We start from the raw sequence: 23,992 nt of genomic DNA, 5'->3' as shown, positions 1-23,992 counted from the left end.
ACCCACATCTTTGATATCTTTTAAATAATAAATATACATTTCACTAAAAATTATTCTGATACAGTCATTTATGGAAATAAAATCACGTTTAAACAATAAAATGTTTCTGACCTTCCATAAAGCACTCTTTGCACAATTTATTATGCACCAACATATCTTGTTTTGATGCAAGGTGGGGCAATTAAAAAGTCCATATAAAACATACTCGTGATTAAAATCTCTCAACCCACAAACCCATTTTAAAAGCACCCCTAATTTTTTCCACAGTTCTTGAGCATAGCAGCAGTCCCAGAACAGGTGTAGCACAGTCTCACTGCTCGCACATGAGTCCCTTGGACATTTTGCTCGTGCCACCAGGCCCCTTCGGTGCTGGAAGTCTCTAGTAGGGAGGCACTGGTGTACGGACATCCAGGCAAGATCTTTATGCACATTTGCAAGAAATTTCCCATACACGTTTCTCCACACGCGCTTAGATCTGTTCCATGAAAAGTTGATTACCTCCGACACTCCTTCTCTCCTTAGATGAGTCATTAATCTCCTGCGATCTTTTAAAAGGTCCGAGTCCAAGTTCGTTAAATCATATTTCCTGCATACTTTCTCTAAAATACTAAGGTGCTTAGGTGGGCGTAATAAAACAGGCGAGGATAGAGATGGCCGAAGCCATCTCTTAAAAACATAACCACAAGTATACTTTAAAAACTGACTAAAAACACTATTTGAATTAAAAAGCTTAAAACAGAAACAGAAGAAATTTATGTATAAAAACCTGGTCAAATCTGGGACATCTTTGCCACCATTTTGATGTCTCTTATACATTTCTGTGCGCTTTAATTTCTCCATCTTGGAGCCCCAAATAAACATAAAAATACAACGGGTCAGTTTTCTAAGCATTAAATCAGAGGGAGGGTACACCATCGCAACATATAACATCATTGGTAATAAAATGGACTTGATAATTAAAACTTTCCCTTCGATTGACAAACTCCGCAAGTTCCAGAAAGATAATTTCTTCACCATTTTTCCTTGTACCTCCTCCCAACTTTCCTTCCCATCATTTTCTTTATTAAAAGTGATACCTAAAATCTTTACATTATCCTGTTTCATTTTGACCGCTGGTAGGTCAACAACATCCCAAGTACCGATTGTCAAACACTCTGTTTTATTAAAATTTAACTTAAAACCCGAGGCCTGACTAAAAAAACTGGTACACCTCACCACCCTCCGGAGAGAAGCAGGGTCCGTGCAGATGGCGGTGACATCATCCATGTATCCAAAGACTTTAATTTGAGCCCCTCCTCCACCGGGAACAGGGACCCCTCGAATTACTTTATCTTTCCTGATCTGGCATAATAAAGGCTCCATTGCACAAATAAACAGGATTGGGGAGAGCGGGCACCCTTGCTTCACTCCGGATTCCAGCGGTATCTCACCTGTTAAAAAACCATTCACAGAGACTTGACTAAAAGAATTCTTGTATAAAACCATAATACGAGACACAATAAAATCTGGGATCGCCATCTTCTTTAAAACACTAAAAAGATACTTATGTGATACCCTGTCGAACGCCTTCTCAAAGTCCAGCGCCAACAGGGCTACATTTTGACCACGGTCTTTAGAATACCATATTGTGTCTCTAATAACATTTAAAACTTCAGTAATACTCCTTCCTGGCACACTACACACTTGTTCAGGTTGTATTAACTTGTCAATTACTGTTTTAAGCCGGCATGCAATAATTTTAGCAAACACCTTATAGTCCATATTAAGTAGGGTTATAGGCCTCCAATTTGAGAGGTCCTCACGGGTCCCTTTTTTCTTAAAAATCAAGGACACTATCCCCCTCCTCCATCCCTTCGGCAACTGTTCACACACAAACACTTCTTTAAAAATTTCTAAAAGATCATCTTTTAAAATATCCCAGAAAGTCAGATAAAATTCTACAGGAAGACCATCCGCACCTGGGGCTTTGCCCTTTGAAAAACTCTTAAAAACACTAAAAAGTTCTTCTAGGCTAAAATCCCGAGCTAAAAAGTCCTGATCTGACTGACAAAGTTTGACATCTAAAATATTAAGAGCATCACGTAAAAAAGAAAGATCTATGCTTTTCTCGCTAAAAAGAAGTTGGTAAAAATCAGTTGCCACTTTTTTCATCCCTTCTATAGTAGACTCTCCATCAAGGCAGGTAATTATCTCCTTTCTCTCCATTGCTTTTTTAAAAAAGAAGCGGGTACATTTTTCATCTTCTTCTAATTGCTGCACTCTTGAATTAAAAATTATTTCTCTCCCCTTTTGCTCTAATACTGTACATATCTGCGCCTTTAGGCTAGCAATATCAGCATCTACTTCAAATCCTATTTCTTTAAATTTATAAAGTGTTTGCAGTTCAGTATTTAAATTAGAATAAAAACATTTTTTCTGCCTTGCCTTTTTCCTACCTGCCGCAATAAAGAAAAGCCCAATTTTATTTTTAATATTTTCCCACCAAGACAGCATCTTTATGTAAGGAGGCCTATGCTGCCTCCACTTTTGGTAGGCTACACAAAAATCCGACCTTATTTGAGGATCCTCCAGCAGATGAGTCCCCAAACGCCACAGTCCCTTATTTATTCTCTGCTCTCCTTGGTACTCAACCTGTAATTTTAAAATTTTATGATCGGAAAATAAATTAGACATAAGATCAAACGTTACCGGCTTAAAATCCATAGATAAAAACATAAAATCGATCCTGGAGGCCACTCCCCGACCGGACCATGTAAAACCTGGGTCCGTCGGCGAAAGCGACCTCCAGGCATCGCACAACTTAAAATCAGCCTGGATGTTTTTGAGCATATAACAAGATTTATCCAGTTTACAGAGCGGGTCTCCTCCCTCTCGGCGCTCGTTCACATGGAGGCAGTTAAAGTCCCCACCTATCAGGAGAGGAGAAGACCCAACACAAAACACAGGCAATAACTCAAATAACTGGATACGCTCCTGCTTATAAGGAGATGCATACACATTAATTATACGGAAGTTGAAGCCATTTATGTGTGCATGAACTAATATTGCCCTGCCTGGCTCAATCTCCGTAACAGAAGAGATTACAATATTGTTACCACGACAGAGCAAACCTACTCCAGCAGCTTTGTGAATATTTGAGCCAGACCATACTGACGGGCCCAACTTCCAGTCCTTTTTTAACTCTTCATATTGTAGTGCATGCTGTAGGCCACACTCCTGCAATAGACATACATCAAAATCTACTGTCTCCAAATACTGAAAAAGAGCAGCCCTGCGGACAGGACTCTTTAAAGACCTCACGTTTAGTGAGACGCATCTTATAGATGGCATGCAAATCCGTAATCATAAAGCAGCATCCGTAATCATATCGTCCTCTTCTGGATTTTGACCCACAACCTCCTCCAGGATTCCAGGTGACGGGGAGTCAAAAGAAATGATGTGACAAGGGTCTGAGGACGAGACTGGGTACCCCGTCTTTCTCAACCATATCTCTCCTTCTTCTAAGGCGACATCAGGCGACTCTGGATTGACCTCTGGGATAACCTCTGCCCGAATCTTCTTCCCGCTAGGCTCAAGCAGGTCACTGAAACAATCCTCTTCGGCCACTGCGACGTGACCTCTCTCCTCCACGACATCACCTGGAAAAAAACACACTGCGTTCTGCTGGCTCGACTCCCGAGGAATGTCTGGGGCCTTCGCAGCAGGGCCCCCCAGCGCCAACATACTGGGGGCACCCTGCTCCAACCCAACAGACTCATGAACATGGCCAGGGGTTTTGGCCTCCGCTGCAAGAGCGGCAGGACCCCTTGGCCTCGACTCCCGAACCTCCGACTCCACAGCCCGCTCACCAGAAGGGGCTAAAAGATGGATAGGCAAACCATGAGAGGAGGTACTGGGTTCTTGGGCTCTCCCAGCCCCCACAGAGGACCCAGCAGCCTCTGCATAAGTCTTTGCTCTATTGGGGCAGTTCCGGAACACATGTCCATTATCACCGCAGAGATTGCATCTCCTGCCCAAAGGACAGTCCTTCATTTGGTGCCCATAATTACTACAATTATTGCAGCGGTCCACCTTTCTGTCCTTGCAGGATGCCTGCGTATGTCCCATCTTTCCACAGTTCCTGCATGACATTGGCATTCCAGGATAGAACAAATACCCCCTGCTCTTACCAATAACAAAGGTTGATGGGGGGTGTAACATTCCTCCGAAACCATTGGGGTCTCTTTTCAGACGAACTAAGAACCTCCTTTTCCCACACCAGAAACCAACTCCGTTCATCACTTCTCCTTGGTATCGTAGCTCATCACAGTACCGCTTTAAGTAGGTGGCGATGTCATCTACGTCCACATAAGGGTTGGGGAAGTGAACCACCACAGGGATTTCATCATAGGCAAATAGGAGACAAAAGGTTAGGTCATCAAGCTCATCCATGTAAGAGTTCTCATTTACCTTTTGCACCAGTTGTTGACAGCATCCCTGGGTCTTAAAGGTGATGGTGTAGGTTCCTTTAAATTCATTGTCCTGGAAACAGAAGATGTCACTCCTCTCAAACTCCAAGACTCCAAGCAAGATCTTATGGCAGATGAAAGACAGGTTCTTCTCCCTCCGAGCACTTTCACTGACTTCAATCCTCACGGTATTCTTCATCCGGGATTCCCCCGATGCATAGGATAGCAAAGCCGGCATCCTTCACAAGGAAAACCACACCGACTGTAAGAAAAGGCATAAACCTTTAGGGGAACCCTTCTCGTTGCCCACGGACTAATCCTCTCTCCCAATAGCAGCAGGGGGGTGAAGTCCCTCCGAAGAGGAACGATCCCCCCAGGCCAAGAGAGAGGGTACCGAGAGCACCTAACCCGACCAGATCGCACAGGTAAACCTGATTGATCTTAGCCAAAAGGCCGAGAAGCGATAGCCTGAAATGGTTTGCCACTCCAGACGCCCCATGGCCCACAACCAGGACTCACTGTGGAGAGAGCCCAAAAGATGATTGCCCAGGGGAAGACATTTTTTTTCTAAACTCTGGATGCCTTCTCAAATGGCAGTTCTGGTGTGTGTGGGGGTGTGTGGGGGGTGTGTGGGGGTGTGTGGGGGTGTGTTCAATTTGGGCCCAACGCGTTTTTAAAAAATCTGCCTAACTCCGCCTAATCTGCATAGCTCCGCCTGATCTGCATAACTCCGCCCATCTGAACACACCCTCCATCCCTTTGGCGCTCCAGAGTGCAACTATTAGTGCAAGTCTGCAAATTGCCCCTTTAAAAAAAAAAAAAGACAATCCCCCTACCATGTGGTCTGCTGCTGTTCCAGCAGCAGACTGAAGACGGCGCCATTTTTCTCTGCCTTAGATAAGTCCAGAGCCCATTGTGACACGTGAGAGTTCCGGAGTCAATGGCTGAAGGCCCCATTGTGACAGCAGCAGCAGGTGAAGGTTCCGTGCATAGATTCTATCTACTGCAGGCGGGCAGGCAGCAGCAGCGCACCCAGTTGGTCAAAAGCATTAGAATACTACTCACACAGTACAAGACAAAATAGACAAGACTAGCACATTCAAGATCATCACAGACACCATTTTTCCTTCTTTATTGAAATACATATCATACACCACATAATTAAAAGTCAGTGGTCCACAAGAGGGAGCCAATGTTTTACAAAGGAATTTGTGCATGCGGTCACAAATGTAGTATGTATGGCCGAACTACTCGTAGGATACTTCAATTTAAACACTTCATGCTGACAGACAGCAGGCAGGCAGGCAGGCAGGCAGGGGCCTAATTTTGTAGATGGCACAATATATTAGCAACACTGTTACAAAGGCCTCATTCGGGCCTACATCTTAACACACCTGTTGCAACCAGCAAAGATTGCTTGATTGCTTGATTGCATATTGGATGCAATCCAATGCTGAACATGCACAGGTGAAAGCAAGGCACAGGAAATGTTGCAAACGGTCCAGTGAAACTGAGCAAATTGCTACATTTGCCACCTGAAACGTGCTTCTTTGACCCTGAAAAGAATTCTCAGAAAGTGTTAAATGACAACTTGCTGGGCTGATTTCAATTCAATCTGTTTTTGGAAACCGGATCAGAGAAGGGGTGCACTGTTCCCGGAGATACTGCAATAACGGGTCAATGCGTGGAGTGGACAGAGCAAGCTCCATTTCCAGCTCCCTGTTCTAAAAATCCATTTAATATATGGTCCCCAAATAGGGGACGTATCAGATATTAAACTGATAAGAACAGATACTACACTTGATCTTAGCCAAAAGGCCGAGAAGCGATAGCCTGAAATGGTTTGCCACTCCAGACGCCCCATGGCCCACAACCAGGACTCACTGTGGAGAGAGCCCAAAAGATGATTGCCCAGGGGAAGACATTTTTTTTCTAAACTCTGGATGCCTTCTCAAATGGCAGTTCTGGTGTGTGTGGGGGTGTGTGGGGGGTGTGTGGGGGTGTGTGGGGGTGTGTTCAATTTGGGCCCAACGCGTTTTTAAAAAATCTGCCTAACTCCGCCTAATCTGCATAGCTCCGCCTGATCTGCATAACTCCGCCCATCTGAACACACCCTCCATCCCTTTGGCGCTCCAGAGTGCAACTATTAGTGCAAGTCTGCAAATTGCCCCTTTAAAAAAAAAAAAAGACAATCCCCCTACCATGTGGTCTGCTGCTGTTCCAGCAGCAGACTGAAGACGGCGCCATTTTTCTCTGCCTTAGATAAGTCCAGAGCCCATTGTGACACGTGAGAGTTCCGGAGTCAATGGCTGAAGGCCCCATTGTGACAGCAGCAGCAGGTGAAGGTTCCGTGCATAGATTCTATCTACTGCAGGCGGGCAGGCAGCAGCAGCGCACCCAGTTGGTCAAAAGCATTAGAATACTACTCACACAGTACAAGACAAAATAGACAAGACTAGCACATTCAAGATCATCACAGACACCATTTTTCCTTCTTTATTGAAATACATATCATACACCACATAATTAAAAGTCAGTGGTCCACAAGAGGGAGCCAATGTTTTACAAAGGAATTTGTGCATGCGGTCACAAATGTAGTATGTATGGCCGAACTACTCGTAGGATACTTCAATTTAAACACTTCATGCTGACAGACAGCAGGCAGGCAGGCAGGCAGGCAGGGGCCTAATTTTGTAGATGGCACAATATATTAGCAACACTGTTACAAAGGCCTCATTCGGGCCTACATCTTAACACACCTGTTGCAACCAGCAAAGATTGCTTGATTGCTTGATTGATTGATTGCATATTGGATGCAATCCAATGCTGAACATGCACAGGTGAAAGCAAGGCACAGGAAATGTTGCAAACGGTCCAGTGAAACTGAGCAAATTGCTACATTTGCCACCTGAAACGTGCTTCTTTGACCCTGAAAAGAATTCTCAGAAAGTGTTAAATGACAACTTGCTGGGCTGATTTCAATTCAATCTGTTTTTGGAAACCGGATCAGAGAAGGGGTGCACTGTTCCCGGAGATACTGCAATAACGGGTCAATGCGTGGAGTGGACAGAGCAAGCTCCATTTCCAGCTCCCTGTTCTAAAAATCCATTTAATATATGGTCCCCAAATAGGGGACGTATCAGATATTAAACTGATAAGAACAGATACGGTTTCATCAGTATCAAAGCTCAAAAATAAAATTAATCGTATTAAACGACTTAAACATGAGTTCGACATCATCATTTTGAAACCACTTCTGTTAAAAATAAAATACAAATCACATCATATACATAATACAAAACCCAATATTCCTATAGAGTATCTTTATAAACAAAAACAAACTATCCTATTTGTACTCCTTATGTAACAAAATCTCTCTATAGTCCAATATTATATCTTCCTGAATCACCATTTTTTCCCTTTTTCCTTCCCCTTCTCTTTACTCCCAGTCTCTTTTTTTTCTTTTTGAACTCCCTCCTCCCAATACTCAAAAAAATCTTCCTCTCCCTGAAACTCTATTTTTCCCAATGTCTTTTCCTTCTCTTTACACACAGTCTCCCTTTTCTCCTTTTGAATTATCTTCCGTTTCCATTTTTTATTAACTCTTTTCTCCGCACTTTCAACCTTTCTAACTTTGTCTTCATCTTTATCCATTATAAATCTCTCCTTAAGCTCCTCCATACATTCCCTTCTCTTCATTTCTTCAAAAACTCTTTCCAAATGTTCAAAATTCACTGGAAAAGTTTTCTCTCTTTCCACATAACAAAACCCAAACTTCCCGTTTATCATAATTTTTCCTACCAACAACGCTTCATCTTCCTTTGTCCATACCAAAAAACGTCTTTTCCCATTCCATACACCAATAGTATTCAAAAAAATTTTCTCAAACTTTGCCTCCACATAATTTGTCTTCAAATAACTCAACACCTCTTCAGTGTCTACAAAAGGGTCATCCATACATACAACAACACTTCTTGGTTTTCCCATACATGATACCATCAGACCAATATCTCCAAAGTTTTCTCCATTCCACCACTTAAAGAAATCCAAACATTTACCTTCTGACTTTAAAGTCACGTCAAAGCTCCTTCTGTATCTTGCTTCTTGCATACACAAAATATCTTCTTTCCAGATTGCTCCAAAATCCACAAAAAAATCCATAATCCGCTTTTCATCCAACAAAACGTCCTCCATGCCTGGCTTTCGAAAGAACCGCAAGCAGCTCCTCTTCCTCCAAAACTCCATATCTCCAATGTTGCCCCAACAGCTATGTGTTGGAACAGTTGCCCACTAAAGATGTAGTGGCAAGGGTGATCGCCTCTCGTTGCCCAGGGACTAATCCGACTCCCAATAGCAGCAGGGGGGTGAAGCCACACTGTCAAATGCAGCGATCCCCCCAGGCCAAGAAGTCGGGTACCCTGAGCACCTTAGGCCAGACCAAGCACAGCAACCATTAAGCCACTGCACTTGATCTTAGCCAAAAGGCCGAGAAGCGATAGCCTGAAATGGTTTGCCACTCCAGACGCCCCATGGCCCACAACCAGGACTCACTGTGGAGAGAGCCCAAAAGATGATTGCCCAGGGGAAGACATTTTTTTTCTAAACTCTGGATGCCTTCTCAAATGGCAGTTCTGGTGTGTGTGGGGGTGTGTGGGGGGTGTGTGGGGGTGTGTGGGGGTGTGTTCAATTTGGGCCCAACGCGTTTTTAAAAAATCTGCCTAACTCCGCCTAATCTGCATAGCTCCGCCTGATCTGCATAACTCCGCCCATCTGAACACACCCTCCATCCCTTTGGCGCTCCAGAGTGCAACTATTAGTGCAAGTCTGCAAATTGCCCCTTTAAAAAAAAAAAAGACAATCCCCCTACCATGTGGTCTGCTGCTGTTCCAGCAGCAGACTGAAGACGGCGCCATTTTTCTCTGCCTTAGATAAGTCCAGAGCCCATTGTGACACGTGAGAGTTCCGGAGTCAATGGCTGAAGGCCCCATTGTGACAGCAGCAGCAGGTGAAGGTTCCGTGCATAGATTCTATCTACTGCAGGCGGGCAGGCAGCAGCAGCGCACCCAGTTGGTCAAAAGCATTAGAATACTACTCACACAGTACAAGACAAAATAGACAAGACTAGCACATTCAAGATCATCACAGACACCATTTTTCCTTCTTTATTGAAATACATATCATACACCACATAATTAAAAGTCAGTGGTCCACAAGAGGGAGCCAATGTTTTACAAAGGAATTTGTGCATGCGGTCACAAATGTAGTATGTATGGCCGAACTACTCGTAGGATACTTCAATTTAAACACTTCATGCTGACAGACAGCAGGCAGGCAGGCAGGCAGGCAGGGGCCTAATTTTGTAGATGGCACAATATATTAGCAACACTGTTACAAAGGCCTCATTCGGGCCTACATCTTAACACACCTGTTGCAACCAGCAAAGATTGCTTGATTGCTTGATTGATTGATTGCATATTGGATGCAATCCAATGCTGAACATGCACAGGTGAAAGCAAGGCACAGGAAATGTTGCAAACGGTCCAGTGAAACTGAGCAAATTGCTACATTTGCCACCTGAAACGTGCTTCTTTGACCCTGAAAAGAATTCTCAGAAAGTGTTAAATGACAACTTGCTGGGCTGATTTCAATTCAATCTGTTTTTGGAAACCGGATCAGAGAAGGGGTGCACTGTTCCCGGAGATACTGCAATAACGGGTCAATGCGTGGAGTGGACAGAGCAAGCTCCATTTCCAGCTCCCTGTTCTAAAAATCCATTTAATATATGGTCCCCAAATAGGGGACGTATCAGATATTAAACTGATAAGAACAGATACTACACTTGATCTTATAAGGTTTCATCAGTGTCAAATACTCAAAAATAAAATTTCTCGTATTAAAACGACATTAAACTTGAGTTCGACTTCATCATCTTGAAACCCTTTCTAAAAAAAAACATTAACACATATATAAGTTTACAATAAACAAATTAAGCATTCTCAACCTCAAATAACAATAACTTTCATGTATAATACTTAAAACCATTATCATAAGCCATAACTGCAATACTATTCAAAATCCCATCACCCAGATCAGGTCTATCTAATTGTTCATATAACGATTTTGGTATACCATATTCCCTAAAAAACTCGTTTTTATCTCTGTCTAATTCTTTCCTAACACTAACTATTAAATAATCAAGACGTTTTTCATCATACAACTTCCTTAATAGTATATTATAATACTCTATCCCTTTCCAAACCCTGGTCTGTCTAACTTCTTTCTTCTTCTTCTTCTTCACCACTTGTACTTCCTCTCCCTCAATAGTATCCTTCACTTGACTTACTCCTTCCACAGCACTCTCAACTTCCGGCTTTACACTATCTTCATTATTCTTCTGAACAGAAACTACACTGACATTTCCCTTCACCACTGGTGAGGATTCTGATCCTACCTCCATTTCTACTGATTTACTCTCGCATTTTCCGTTCTCCTTTTCCTTTTCCTCCCCTATCTCCACTTGTTTCTGTCGTTTTTCCTCTTTCTCATCTGACTTCTTGCTCCCCTTCCTCTTAGGACACATTTTAAAAACATGCCCTAAACCACCACACAGATTACATACTTTCTCCTTGCTGCAGTCTTTGTACTCATGTCCTTCTTGATAACACTTAGTACAAAATATCTTCGTGCAATCCTCTTTACTGTGACCATACTCTTTACAATTAAAGCAAAAAACACCCATTCCAGCAAAAAACAAATCACCCGTGGCCGCGCCAATTTTAAACCGGGCCGGGGGTAATATAAATTTACCATTTCCATCCTTGTTCAATTCACAACTCATCTTCCATTTACTTGTCCAAAATCCACACTGGTTGAAAACTTTTCCTTTACTACTCACACTCTTGCAATATTTTTCTAGAAAACAGACAACATCTTCTTCAGTTACATACGGAGAGTAAGACTTCACCGTAAAAAGTTTCCATCCAGAGTCATAGTGAGGTATCACCGTGACTCCAGCCACTCTGGGATCTTCCTTCATCCCATTCCACAAATCCAAAAATTTTAACAAAGATGCTTCTTCTCCAAATGTGATGTCATAAAAACCCCGACGGGGATAATCCATCACGGACAAAATATCTTCTCTGCTCACCTTAAAGAGGCCCAACAACAAATCGTTCAACAGGAATTCCAGTTCTTTTTCCTTCCTCGCCATTCCTCCAAAGCAAAAACGAACAGCATTCCGAATCCGCATGTATTCTTGGATTCCTTCCATTTCGCCAGCAAACGGTAACCCCAATCGCAGGAAACCTTCAGTACCGAAGTACCAGGCAAGGTGATCGCCTCTCGTTGTCTGGGGACTAATCCGGACGCCTATAGCAGCAAGGGGGTGAAGCCCCCACCGTTAAGTGAGGACGATCCCCCAAGGCCGACGAACCGGGTACCCCAGACACCTTAGACCAGACCAAGTACAGCAACAATTAAGCCACTGCACTTGATCTTAGCCAAAAGGCCGAGAAGCGATAGCCTGAAATGGTTTGCCACTCCAGACGCCCCATGGCCCACAACCAGGACTCACTGTGGAGAGAGCCCAAAAGATGATTGCCCAGGGGAAGACATTTTTTTTCTAAACTCTGGATGCCTTCTCAAATGGCAGTTCTGGTGTGTGTGGGGGTGTGTGGGGGGTGTGTGGGGGTGTGTGGGGGTGTGTTCAATTTGGGCCCAACGCGTTTTTAAAAAATCTGCCTAACTCCGCCTAATCTGCATAGCTCCGCCTGATCTGCATAACTCCGCCCATCTGAACACACCCTCCATCCCTTTGGCGCTCCAGAGTGCAACTATTAGTGCAAGTCTGCAAATTGCCCCTTTAAAAAAAAAAAAAGACAATCCCCCTACCATGTGGTCTGCTGCTGTTCCAGCAGCAGACTGAAGACGGCGCCATTTTTCTCTGCCTTAGATAAGTCCAGAGCCCATTGTGACACGTGAGAGTTCCGGAGTCAATGGCTGAAGGCCCCATTGTGACAGCAGCAGCAGGTGAAGGTTCCGTGCATAGATTCTATCTACTGCAGGCGGGCAGGCAGCAGCAGCGCACCCAGTTGGTCAAAAGCATTAGAATACTACTCACACAGTACAAGACAAAATAGACAAGACTAGCACATTCAAGATCATCACAGACACCATTTTTCCTTCTTTATTGAAATACATATCATACACCACATAATTAAAAGTCAGTGGTCCACAAGAGGGAGCCAATGTTTTACAAAGGAATTTGTGCATGCGGTCACAAATGTAGTATGTATGGCCGAACTACTCGTAGGATACTTCAATTTAAACACTTCATGCTGACAGACAGCAGGCAGGCAGGCAGGCAGGCAGGGGCCTAATTTTGTAGATGGCACAATATATTAGCAACACTGTTACAAAGGCCTCATTCGGGCCTACATCTTAACACACCTGTTGCAACCAGCAAAGATTGCTTGATTGCTTGATTGATTGATTGCATATTGGATGCAATCCAATGCTGAACATGCACAGGTGAAAGCAAGGCACAGGAAATGTTGCAAACGGTCCAGTGAAACTGAGCAAATTGCTACATTTGCCACCTGAAACGTGCTTCTTTGACCCTGAAAAGAATTCTCAGAAAGTGTTAAATGACAACTTGCTGGGCTGATTTCAATTCAATCTGTTTTTGGAAACCGGATCAGAGAAGGGGTGCACTGTTCCCGGAGATACTGCAATAACGGGTCAATGCGTGGAGTGGACAGAGCAAGCTCCATTTCCAGCTCCCTGTTCTAAAAATCCATTTAATATATGGTCCCCAAATAGGGGACGTATCAGATATTAAACTGATAAGAACAGATTTTTTTTTTTTTTTTTTTTTTTTTTTTATAAAACCATTCAGGTTTAAAATTAAAGTCCACTCCACAATCCTCTTCTCCACAAGGGAGACAAGATGTGGACTCCAACTTAAATCATCATTTAGGTTTTAATTCACCTTTTTTAATTGCAAAAAAACCATATTACAACTCATACATTTATAACAGAAGAAAAACAAAGCTTGTATCAGTTACTCCACTAATCCATAATCTACTGCATATGCCATTAGGTAGTCTATACATACAATATTCAAAAAATGTACATCTTTAACAGCAAAAACTTTTTCCCTCAACCACAACGGAATGTGATATGTTTCCAAAAATCTCTCCTTGTCCTTCTCCAAATGCTTCCTAACCTTCAACCTTAATGCAGCTGCTTTTTTTGATTTGATGATTTTATCCACCTTTCCCTGCAGAGAGACAAGGTCAAGTGTTCCCCTCTCCCCCGGCGAAGATTCTGCCGCTCCCACCTCCATTTTTTCTAATTTGCTCTCACCTTTCTCTTTCTTCTTCTTCTCCTCCTTTTCCTCCACCTTCTTTTCCCGTTTCTGAACTCTTTCCTCTTTTTCTTCAGATTTTTCGCTCCTCTTCCTCTTAGGACATGTTTTAAAAACATGCCCTAGGCCACCACACATATTACATGCTTTTTCCTTACTGCAGTCTTTGTACTCATGTCCCTCTTGGTAACACTTAGAACAAAAAATCTTAGTACAATCCTCTCTAATGTGACCATATTCTTTACAGTTAAAGCAAAACACACCCATTCCAGCAAAAAACAAATCACCCGTAGCCGCGCCAATTTTAAAACGGGCTGGGGGTAGAACAAACTTGCCGCTTCCATCTCTGTTCAACTCACAGCGCATCTTCCACTTGCATGTCCAGAACCCACACTGGTTAAAAACTTTACCTTTGCTGGTCACATTCTTACAATATTTCTCCAAAAAACAAACAACGTCTTCTTCACTTACATACGGTGAGTAAGACTTCACCGTAAAAAGCTTCCATCCAGAGTCATAGTGAGGTATCACCACGACTCCAGCCACTACTGGCTCTTCCTTCAACTTACACCATGAATCCAAAAATTTTAACAAAGGTTCTTCCCCTCCAAAAGTAACGTCATAATATCCCCGACGGGGATAGTCCATCACAGATAGGATGTCCTCTCTGCTCACCTTACATAGGCCCAGCAACAAAGTGTCCATCAGGAATTCCAGCTCTCTTTCCTTCCTCGCCATTTCTCCAAAGCAAAAACGAACAGCGTTCCGGATCCGCATGTATTCTTGGATGCCTTCCATTTCGCCAACAAACGGTAACCCCAATCGCAGGAAACCTTCAGTACCGAAGTACCAGGCAAGGTGATCGCCTCTCGTTGTCTGGGGACTAAGCCGGACGCCTATAGCAGCAAGGGGGTGAAGTCCCCACCGTTAAGTGAGGACGATCCCCCAAGGCCGACGAACCGGGTACCCCAGACACCTTAGACCAGACCAAGTACAGCAACAATTAAGCCACTGCACTTGATCTTAGCCAAAAGGCCGAGAAGCGATAGCCTGAAATGGTTTGCCACTCCAGACGCCCCATGGCCCACAACCAGGACTCACTGTGGAGAGAGCCCAAAAGATGATTGCCCAGGGGAAGACATTTTTTTTCTAAACTCTGGATGCCTTCTCAAATGGCAGTTCTGGTGTGTGTGGGGGTGTGTGGGGGGTGTGTGGGGGTGTGTGGGGGTGTGTTCAATTTGGGCCCAACGCGTTTTTAAAAAATCTGCCTAACTCCGCCTAATCTGCATAGCTCCGCCTGATCTGCATAACTCCGCCCATCTGAACACACCCTCCATCCCTTTGGCGCTCCAGAGTGCAACTATTAGTGCAAGTCTGCAAATTGCTCCTTTAAAAAAAAAAAAAGACAATCCCCCTACCATGTGGTCTGCTGCTGTTCCAGCAGCAGACTGAAGACGGCGCCATTTTTCTCTGCCTTAGATAAGTCCAGAGCCCATTGTGACACGTGAGAGTTCCGGAGTCAATGGCTGAAGGCCCCATTGTGACAGCAGCAGCAGGTGAAGGTTCCGTGCATAGATTCTATCTACTGCAGGCGGGCAGGCAGCAGCAGCGCACCCAGTTGGTCAAAAGCATTAGAATACTACTCACACAGTACAAGACAAAATAGACAAGACTAGCACATTCAAGATCATCACAGACACCATTTTTCCTTCTTTATTGAAATACATATCATACACCACATAATTAAAAGTCAGTGGTCCACAAGAGGGAGCCAATGTTTTACAAAGGAATTTGTGCATGCGGTCACAAATGTAGTATGTATGGCCGAACTACTCGTAGGATACTTCAATTTAAACACTTCATGCTGACAGACAGCAGGCAGGCAGGCAGGCAGGGGCCTAATTTTGTAGATGGCACAATATATTAGCAACACTGTTACAAAGGCCTCATTCGGGCCTACATCTTAACACACCTGTTGCAACCAGCAAAGATTGCTTGATTGCTTGATTGATTGATTGCATATTGGATGCAATCCAATGCTGAACATGCACAGGTGAAAGCAAGGCACAGGAAATGTTGCAAACGGTCCAGTGAAACTGAGCAAATTGCTACATTTGCCACCTGAAACGTGCTTCTTTGACCCTGAAAAGAATTCTCAGAAAGTGTTAAATGACAACTTGCTGGGCTGATTTCAATTCAATCTGTTTTTGGAAACCGGATCAGAGAAGGGGTGCACTGTTCCCGGAGATACTGCAATAACGGGTCAATGCGTGGAGTGGACAGAGCAAGCTCCATTTCCAGCTCCCTGTTCTAAAAATCCATTTAATATATGGTCCCCAAATAGGGGACGTATCAGATATTAAACTGATAAGAACAGATTTTTTTTTTTTTTTTTTTTTTTTTTTTTTTTATAAAACCATTCAGGTTTAAAATTAAAGTCCACTCCACAATCCTCTTCTCCACAAGGGAGACAAGATGTGGACTCCAACTTAAATCATCATTTAGGTTTTAATTCACCTTTTTTAATTGCAAAAAAAAAAAAACCATATTACAACTCATACATTTATAACAGAAGAAAAACAAAACTTGTATCAGTTACTCCACTAATCCATAATCTACTGCATATGCCATTAGGTAGTCTATACATACAATATTCAAAAAATGTACATCTTTAATAGCAAAAACTTTTTCCCTCAACCACAACGGAATGTGATATGTTTCCAAAAATCTCTCCTTGTCCTTCTCCAAATGCTTCCTAACCTTCAACCTTAATGCAGCTGCTTTTTTTGATTTGATGATTTTATCCACCTTTCCCTGCAGAGAGACAAGGTCAAGTGTTCCCCTCTCCCCCGGCGAAGATTCTGCCGCTCCCACCTCCATTTTTTCTAATTTGCTCTCACCTTTCTCTTTCTTCTTCTTCTCCTCCACCTTCTTTTCCCGTTTCTGAACTCTTTCCTCTTTTTCTTCAGATTTTTCGCTCCTCTTCCTCTTAGGACATGTTTTAAAAACATGCCCTAGGCCACCACACATATTACATGCTTTTCCTTACTGCAGTCTTTGTACTCATGTCCCTCTTGGTAACACTTAGAACAAAAAATCTTAGTACAATCCTCTCTAATGTGACCATATTCTTTACAGTTAAAGCAAAACACACCCATTCCAGCAAAAAACAAATCACCCGTAGCCGCGCCAATTTTAAAACGGGCTGGGGGTAGAACAAACTTGCCGCTTCCATCTCTGTTCAACTCACAGCGCATCTTCCACTTGCATGTCCAGAACCCACACTGGTTAAAAACTTTACCTTTGCTGGTCACATTCTTACAATATTTCTCCAAAAAACAAACAACGTCTTCTTCACTTACATACGGTGAGTAAGACTTCACCGTAAAAAGCTTCCATCCAGAGTCATAGTGAGGTATCACCACGACTCCAGCCACTACTGGCTCTTCCTTCAACTTACACCATGAATCCAAAAATTTTAACAAAGGTTCTTCCCCTCCAAAAGTAATGTCATAATATCCCCGACGGGGATAGTCCATCACAGATAGGATGTCCTCTCTGCTCACCTTACATAGGCCCAGCAACAAAGTGTCCATCAGGAATTCCAGCTCTCTTTCCTTCCTCGCCATTTCTCCAAAGCAAAAACGAACAGCGTTCCGGATCCGCATGTATTCTTGGATGCCTTCCATTTCGCCAACAAACGGTAACCCCAATCGCAGGAAACCTTCAGTACCGAAGTACCAGGCAAGGTGATCGCCTCTCGTTGTCTGGGGACTAAGCCGGACGCCTATAGCAGCAAGGGGGTGAAGTCCCCACCGTTAAGTGAGGACGATCCCCCAAGGCCGACGAACCGGGTACCCCAGACACCTTAGACCAGACCAAGTACAGCAACAATTAAGCCACTGCACTTGATCTTAGCCAAAAGGCCGAGAAGCGATAGCCTGAAATGGTTTGCCACTCCAGACGCCCCATGGCCCACAACCAGGACTCACTGTGGAGAGAGCCCAAAAGATGATTGCCCAGGGGAAGACATTTTTTTTCTAAACTCTGGATGCCTTCTCAAATGGCAGTTCTGGTGTGTGTGGGGGTGTGTGGGGGGTGTGTGGGGGTGTGTGGGGGTGTGTTCAATTTGGGCCCAACGCGTTTTTAAAAAATCTGCCTAACTCCGCCTAATCTGCATAGCTCCGCCTGATCTGCATAACTCCGCCCATCTGAACACACCCTCCATCCCTTTGGCGCTCCAGAGTGCAACTATTAGTGCAAGTCTGCAAATTGCCCCTTTAAAAAAAAAAAAAGACAATCCCCCTACCATGTGGTCTGCTGCTGTTCCAGCAGCAGACTGAAGACGGCGCCATTTTTCTCTGCCTTAGATAAGTCCAGAGCCCATTGTGACACGTGAGAGTTCCGGAGTCAATGGCTGAAGGCCCCATTGTGACAGCAGCAGCAGGTGAAGGTTCCGTGCATAGATTCTATCTACTGCAGGCGGGCAGGCAGCAGCAGCGCACCCAGTTGGTCAAAAGCATTAGAATACTACTCACACAGTACAAGACAAAATAGACAAGACTAGCACATTCAAGATCATCACAGACACCATTTTTCCTTCTTTATTGAAATACATATCATACACCACATAATTAAAAGTCAGTGGTCCACAAGAGGGAGCCAATGTTTTACAAAGGAATTTGTGCATGCGGTCACAAATGTAGTATGTATGGCCGAACTACTCGTAGGATACTTCAATTTAAACACTTCATGCTGACAGACAGCAGGCAGGCAGGCAGGCAGGCAGGGGCCTAATTTTGTAGATGGCACAATATATTAGCAACACTGTTACAAAGGCCTCATTCGGGCCTACATCTTAACACACCTGTTGCAACCAGCAAAGATTGCTTGATTGCTTGATTGATTGATTGCATATTGGATGCAATCCAATGCTGAACATGCACAGGTGAAAGCAAGGCACAGGAAATGTTGCAAACGGTCCAGTGAAACTGAGCAAATTGCTACATTTGCCACCTGAAACGTGCTTCTTTGACCCTGAAAAGAATTCTCAGAAAGTGTTAAATGACAACTTGCTGGGCTGATTTCAATTCAATCTGTTTTTGGAAACCGGATCAGAGAAGGGGTGCACTGTTCCCGGAGATACTGCAATAACGGGTCAATGCGTGGAGTGGACAGAGCAAGCTCCATTTCCAGCTCCCTGTTCTAAAAATCCATTTAATATATGGTCCCCAAATAGGGGACGTATCAGATATTAAACTGATAAGAACAGATAAGGTTTCAACAAAATTTTATTTAGTCATAAGACATAGAACAACAAGAAAAAATGAAACCTTTTGTGCAAAAGAAACATAAACAATTACAATAATAAAATACAACAACATGAAACAACTTAATATAAAACAGTATTCCACATATAAAAACACCATCTACGATTCGCTTCCTTCTTCCCCACATCTTTAACATCCTTTAAGAAATAAATAAACATTTCACTAAAAGCCAATTTAATACAATCATTTACAGAGATAAAATCACGGTTAAAAAGTAAAATGTTTCTCGCTTTCCAGATTGCATTTTTGGCACAGTTTATTATACACCAGCATACTTTGAACTGGTGTGTAGTGGGGCAATTAAAAAGTCCATATAAAACATACTCATAGCTAAAATCTTTAAGACCACAAACCCATTTTAAAAGTATCCCCAATCTCCCCCAAAGTTCTTGTGCAAAACAGCAGTTCCAGAAAAGGTGCAAAACAGTCTCATCCTCTCGGCAAGAGTCTCTTGGGCACTTTGCCCGCGCCACCAGGCCTCTCCTGTGCTGGAAGTCTCTGGTTGGGAGGCACTGGTGGGCAGCCATCCATGCGATGTCTTTGTGAATGTTGGCCAAGAATTTCCCAAAAACGTTCCTCCACACACGCTTGGATCTACTCCAGGAGAAGTTGCTCACAGGGGACACTCCTTCTTCTCTTCTCAGATGAACCATCAATTTTTTTCTGTCCAGAAGGAGATCGGCATCCAAGTCCTTTAATTTATAAGTCCTTATCACCTTTTCTAAAACAATAAAATGCTTGGGCGGGCATAATAAAATGGGTGCTGATAAACATGGCCTGAACCATTTTTTAAAGATAAAACCGCAAGTATATTTTAAAAACAGACTAAAAGTAGAATTAGTGTTAAAAACTTTAAAACAAAAACAAAAGAAATTTACATATAAATACAAATGCAAGTCAGGGACATCTTTTCCTCCATTTTGTTGTTTCTTGTACATTTCCGTTCGCCTCAGCTTTTCCATTTTTGATCCCCAAATGAACATAAAAATACATCGAGTTAGTTTTTTTAGTATCAACTCAGAAGGAGGATATACCATGGCAACATAAAGCATCATAGGCAATAAAACAGATTTAATAATTAAAATTTTCCCTTCAATCGACAAGCATCTCAAATTCCAGAAGGAGAGCTTTTTCACCATTTTATGCTGTACCTCCTCCCAGCTCACGTGTCCATCATTTTTAGCATCAAATACTATACCCAAAATTTTTACCTCGTCGTGCCTCAATTTTACTGCTGGTAGGTCATTTGTATCCCAGGAACCCAAAATCAAACATTCAGTTTTATTAAAATTCATTTTAAAACCTGAAGCCTGACTAAAAAAATTGGTGCACATTACCACTCTCCGGAGTGAAGCAGGATCTGTACAGATGGCAGTAACATCATCCATGTAGGCAAATACTTTGACTTGGGCCCCTCCTCCACCCGGAATAGGAACCCCTCGGACCACTTTATCTCTCCGGATCATACACAGCAGGGGTTCCATAGCACAAATAAAAAGAATTGGGGATAATGGACACCCCTGCTTCACTCCGGATTCCAACGGGATAAAATCTGTTAAAAAACCATTGACAGAAATTTGAGAAAACACATTATTATATAAAATCATAATACGAGATAAAAACATGTCGGGGATCGCCATTTGTTTTAAAACTTTAAAAAGATACTCATGCGAGACCCTGTCAAACGCCTTTTCAAAGTCCAGCGCCAACAGGGCCAGGCTCTGACTTCTATCCCTAGAGTACCATATTGCATCTCTAATAACATTTAAAATCTCAGCAATATTCCTCCCTGGTACTCCACATACTTGTTCGGGTTGTATCAATTTATTAATCACAGTTTTAAAACGACAAGCAATAATTTTAGCTAAAACTTTATAGTCCATGTTGAGGAGGGTGATAGGCCTCCAATTCCTGAGGTCATCACGAGCGCCCTTTTTCTTATAAATTAAGGACACTATCCCCCTCCTCCATGACTTAGGCAGCTCTGAACACATAAAAACCTCTTTAAAAAGTGCTAAAAGATCCTCCTTTAAAACATCCCAAAAAGTCAAATAAAATTCAACAGGTAGACCATCTGCTCCTGGGGCTTTCCCTTTTGAAAAACTTTTAAAAACACTAAAAAGTTCTTCCATGCTAAGATCTTCTATTAAAAACCCCTGGTCTACAGAACTTAACTTAAAATCCAGGATATTAAGAGCATCTTGTAAAAAAACATTATTTACACTTTTTTTACTAAAAAGGTCTCTATAAAAATTAAAAGCCACCTTCTTCATACCTTCCACAGTTGTTTCTCCATCAAGACAGGTGATCGTCTCCTTTTTCTCCATCACTTTTTTAAAAAAGAAACGTGTACACTTCTCACCTTCTTCTAAATGTTTCACTTTGGAATTAAAAATTATTTCTTTACCTTTTTGATCAAGGCACAATTGTATTTCAGTTTTTAGGCTTGCAATATCATCTTCCACCTCTAGTCCTATCTCTTTAAATTTATGGAGAGTTTGCAGTCTCATATTTAAATTTACATAAATCTGCTTTTTCCGCCGCGCCTTCCTCTTTCCAGCCCTGATAAAAAAAAACCTTATTTTATCTTTGATCACTTCCCACCAGGATAGGATTTTAATATATGGAGGCCTTAACTGTCTCCATTCCTGGTAGGCATTACAGAAGTCTGACCTCACCTGAGGGTCTTCCAGCAAATGGACCCCCAGACGCCACAAACCTCTATTTATCCTCAGCTCTCCTTGATACTCTATCTTTACGCTTAACATTTTATGATCAGAGAATAAATTAGGCATTAAAACAAATTGTACAGGGCTAAAATCCTCAGATAAAAACATAAAATCGATCCTGGAAGCCACTCCCCGACCGGACCATGTAAATCCTGGGTCCGTCGGCGAAAGCGACCTCCAGGCATCGCATAACTTAAAATCAGTCTGCAAGCTATTTAGTAAAAAACACGACTTATCTAACTTACGGATTGGGTCACCCCCTCCTCGGCGCTCATTCACATTCAGGCAATTAAAGTCCCCAGCTACCAAGAGAGGAGATGACCCTACACAGAATACCGGTAGAATTTCAAACAAACGTATACGCTCCTGTTTATCTGGTGGAGCGTACACATTAATGACACGGAAATTAAAATTATTAAAACACAAATGCACTAGGATAGCTCTGCCGGGTACAATCTCAGTAACAGAGGAGATGATGATGTTATTACCTCGGCAGAGCAGACCCACACCAGCAGACTTGTTTTCGTTCGAGCCCGACCATACAGAGGGCCCTAGTTTCCAGTCCTTTTTTATCTCGTTATACCGGATTCCATGCTGCAGACCACACTCCTGTAAAAAACATATATCAAAGTCTAATGTTTCAAAAAAATCAAAAAGAGCAGCCCTGCGGACAGGGCTCTTTAGAGATCTCACATTAAGTGAGAGACACCTCATGGATGGCATTTATGTCATGAGGGAGGAGAGATATCCTCAATGACTTCCATAAACTCCTCAATCACATCTGGCAGTGTGGAAAAAGAGTCAATGTTCTGGGGATCCGAGGAACCCGGTAATGGATACCCAGAAGAGTCCGTGTTCAGCCACATGTCTCCGCTGGGAAAACACACATCCGGAGACTCTGGATTGGCCTCCAGAAGAGTATCCCCTCGCAGCTTCTTTCCAGAAGGCTCAGGCAGCTCACTCGTACAGTCGTCCTCTGTGATAGCTACATGGCCTCTTACTTCCTGGGGGGCCTCCGGATCTGGCACAATGACCTCATCCACACCATCACCTGTAGGAGAAAAAACTGCGGTCTGCTGGCTCGAGTCCCTGGGAATGACTGGGGTCTTCGCCACAGTGCCCCCCACCGCCAACATAGTGGGGGCGCTCTGCTCCAACACACCAGCCTCATTCGAGACCTTCGACACAAGGGTTACCCCCCCAACGGGAGAGTCCCCCTGCTCCAGTCTCTGGGTGGTCCGCCCTCCGCCCTTTTTCCGGGACTTCGACACAGGAGGGCCTCCCTGAGGGCCACCACACTCCTGCTCCGTCCCCACCTTCTCCTCTGCGCCCTTGGCCTTCTCAGCCGCCTCCCCTGCTGTAGGAACAGTGGGACTTGGCTCAGGCCTTACTCCGGTCTCCGGGATACTCAGCTCAGCATGGACCGGGACAATAGCTGGTTCCTGCCTTGGCACGGGTCTCTCAGCCGCCTCTGCATACGTACGGACTTTAGTCCTATGTGGGCATCCTCGGAACATATGTCCAACCTCCCCGCATAGGTTACAAGCCTTCTTTTGAGGGCAATCCTTCATGAAGTGTCCGAATTGACCACAATTGCTGCAGCGGAATGCCCTTCTTTCCACACAATTCCCTTGGGTATGCCCCATCTTGCCACAGTTCCTGCAATACATAGGCATACCTGTGTAGAATAAGTAGCCACGGCTCTTCCCAATGGTGATGGTAGAGGGGGGATGTTCTGTTCCTCCAAAGCCCTCCGGATTTTTCTTCAGCCGCACCAGGAATTTCCGCTTGCCACACCAGAAACCAACGGCGTTTTTAACATTCCCTTGAAAGGTTACTTCATCGCAATAGCGACGCAAACAGGTTAAAATGTCCAGTACTTCCACAAAAGGATTTGGAAAGAAAACAATCATTTGTACCTCCTCTTGGACGAAAAGCAGGGAGAAGACCAGGCCCTCCAGTTCATCAGCAAAGATGTTGTCATTCACCTTTTGGACCAACTGCTGACAACAACCATGGCTCCTAAAGGTAATAGTATAAGTACCTTTCTGCTCATTGTCCTGAAAACAGAAGATGTCCTCTCTGCCGAACTCCAGGATCCCAAGAAGGACGGTGTTG

The 23,992-nt window shown here is 43.4% G+C and overlaps 4 non-coding genes and 2 pseudogenes across 4 annotated transcripts; all 6 read right to left on the bottom strand.

Annotated features, from left to right (window-relative positions):
* Nucleotides 1-6,087: 6,087 nt before the first annotated feature.
* On the bottom strand, nucleotides 6,088-6,278 carry LOC138667932 (U2 spliceosomal RNA). Its single transcript, XR_011318971.1, has one exon. It is a non-coding gene; the product is annotated as a U2 spliceosomal RNA (small nuclear RNA).
* Nucleotides 6,279-7,460: 1,182 nt separating this feature from the next.
* Nucleotides 7,461-7,646, bottom strand: LOC138668044 (U2 spliceosomal RNA). Its single transcript, XR_011319049.1, has one exon. It is a non-coding gene; the product is annotated as a U2 spliceosomal RNA (small nuclear RNA).
* A 2,480-nt stretch (nucleotides 7,647-10,126) lies between these two features.
* On the bottom strand, nucleotides 10,127-10,304 carry LOC138668009 (U2 spliceosomal RNA; annotated as a pseudogene).
* Nucleotides 10,305-13,149: 2,845 nt separating this feature from the next.
* LOC138668091 (U2 spliceosomal RNA) lies at nucleotides 13,150-13,340 on the bottom strand. The gene has a single exon (XR_011319078.1). It is a non-coding gene; the product is annotated as a U2 spliceosomal RNA (small nuclear RNA).
* A 2,700-nt stretch (nucleotides 13,341-16,040) lies between these two features.
* On the bottom strand, nucleotides 16,041-16,235 carry LOC138668097 (U2 spliceosomal RNA). Its single transcript, XR_011319080.1, has one exon. It is a non-coding gene; the product is annotated as a U2 spliceosomal RNA (small nuclear RNA).
* A 2,700-nt stretch (nucleotides 16,236-18,935) lies between these two features.
* On the bottom strand, nucleotides 18,936-19,136 carry LOC138668031 (U2 spliceosomal RNA; annotated as a pseudogene).
* Nucleotides 19,137-23,992: the final 4,856 nt, after the last annotated feature.

This window comes from Ranitomeya imitator, chromosome 2 (assembly GCF_032444005.1).
Source record: "Ranitomeya imitator isolate aRanImi1 chromosome 2, aRanImi1.pri, whole genome shotgun sequence".
In the NCBI taxonomy this organism is placed as follows: Eukaryota; Metazoa; Chordata; class Amphibia; order Anura; family Dendrobatidae; genus Ranitomeya; species Ranitomeya imitator.
The sequence above is the reverse complement of the archived record's forward strand: the minus strand, read 5'-3'. Positions and strand labels throughout refer to the sequence as shown.